The sequence below is a fragment of the Myotis davidii genome, unplaced genomic scaffold (assembly GCF_000327345.1).
Source record: "Myotis davidii unplaced genomic scaffold, ASM32734v1 scaffold1509, whole genome shotgun sequence".
NCBI lineage: Eukaryota > Metazoa > Chordata > Mammalia > Chiroptera > Vespertilionidae > Myotis > Myotis davidii.
This window is the reverse complement of record NW_006299480.1, coordinates 285,665-287,154: the sequence shown is the minus strand read 5'-3', so window position 1 is coordinate 287,154 and position 1,490 is coordinate 285,665.

Below are 1,490 nucleotides of genomic sequence, written 5' to 3'. Positions count from 1 at the left end.
CGTGCACCCATTTGTAGTCCGCGGGCGCGCGGGGCACTCTGGGAGTCGTGGTCGCCCGATGCGGGGCACCCTGGGAGTTGTAGTTTCCCAGCGCGGACCGGAGCGCGGAGAACTTTGCTCCCCACAGCTTGCTAGCAGCTGTGCGCCGCCTGGCCGCTAGGCTGCCCCACGGCCCCCTCCGCAAAAACAGGCGCGGAGAGTGGGGACGGAGGTTAGTGATGAAACCCACGGTACGTTACCGTCCGGCCGCCGATCGATCGGAGCCCTGTCCGTGGGAGCTCGCCTCGCCCACCCCACAGCGTGTCGGTTCCGAGAGCGAGAGCGCACCTTGCGGAGCACGACTGTGGTTTCCACCGCGGGCACCAGCTTTTCCTCCGCGTACGTCGTCAGACACGCGCCAGGCCAGAGAATGGAGCGGGAGAAAGTCCCAGGTCCCGTGTCCCCGGGACGCCCGCCCAGCCCGCCCGTGGATTCCCAGGGCCCGGCCGGGGTAGGGAGACGGTGCTGACAAGCGGAGTTGGCACCGCTTATCTCCGGCCGCGTCCTCAGACGCGCGGGGCCGCCCCCGTTTCTTACCCGGGCCAGTTTAGCCAGGGGATGCCGAATCTCGGGGTGGGGGGAGGGGACCGGACGCTTCTGTGTCGTTGTATAATCTGCAATCGCCCCTGTCCTTAAATGAAACTAAGCCACCGTGACCACCACAAAATGCGGCCCGTGGGCAGGCAAGCCCGCGTTCCACCTCAGCTTAGCCCTCATCTCTCACGGGGCACGGAATTCGAGCATCCTGGATCTCAAGGTTCGGGGCTTACTGGGGGCTCAGGCCTGGTTTACCTAAAAAACACCTGTAGCAAGCTCAGGTCAGCGGCCTCTCCGATGGGCCTCGCTCGCCCCTGCACCACCACCTCTGCTCCAGCGCCCAGTTGTCATAGAGGTGGTGGTGCTGCCACTGGACCTTCTGGGGCTGATGCCAACCTGGCATCCCTAACTGGCAGGGTTTTTTTTTGTTTTTTAAACTTTTATTTTTAAAAATATATATTTTTATTGATTTCAGAGAGGAAGGGAAAGACAGAAACATCAGTGATGAGAACCACTAATGGGCTGCCTCCTGCACGCCCCCCACTGGGGATTCAGCCACAACCTGGGCATGTGCCCTTGACCAGGAACCCAACCGTGGACCCTTCAGTCCACAGGCCAGCGCTCTATCCACTGAGACAAACCGGCTACGGCTCATCATTGCTATGTCTCTCTCCCTCTTCCCTCCTCTTTGAAATCAATAAAAATAAAATTTTTTTAAGTGAAGGATCGTGTTGGTGGCCTAATAACTATGTCCACATCCCAGCGGCAAGGAGTCAGCTAGCTAGTGGCAACAGAAGTAAGGTGACCAGAATGGACGGGGATGGAGGGGTGGTTGGGGGGATGGATTGGGGAGGGGAAAGCCAAGGTTCCCGCCTTGAAGTTGGGGGCCAGAAAAGCAGGGCCAGGAGCCAGTA